The sequence below is a fragment of the Notothenia rossii genome (assembly GCF_949606895.1).
Source record: "Notothenia rossii genome assembly, chromosome: 3".
Taxonomy (NCBI): Eukaryota; Metazoa; Chordata; class Actinopteri; order Perciformes; family Nototheniidae; genus Notothenia; species Notothenia rossii.
Genome location: NC_136901.1, coordinates 8,689,599 through 8,690,068, shown reverse-complemented (window position 1 = coordinate 8,690,068; position 470 = coordinate 8,689,599).

Sequence of the window (470 nt, the reverse complement as noted above, 5' to 3'; positions counted from 1 at the left end):
AGACGTCCAATCACTCGAGCACGAGGACTCGTTCGAGGCAAACAAAGCTGATTTTGTGGTAAAACCTCGAGTGGCTCCTTGAAGGTTACTGCTAATTGGGACTATTTATCAACACACTCCAGCCAGTAGTGACAAGTACATGCTCTTTTCCCTGTTTCTCATTACCACTATCTGTAATGAGGGGGGATGTGTCTCTGAATTGACATACAAGGGCAGTCTGGGAAAGAGGAAATTCTGAGTTTGGGGAGTTGTCAGTAATGGAATGAATAAACTCTTTGTAGAATGTCTCCACGCAGGACTAAGGTGGATTGAGGTGATAGAGAGCCCTGCCAAACAAATCGTTGCTGTCCATAGGCCAATCCTTCCTGCTCTCCAGAAAATAAAGTGTTGGCTTTCGAGACTAAACATGTTTTTCCTTTATATTACAACCACCATTTTGAAGATGTGGAATAATTGCTTTAGAGGCCAAT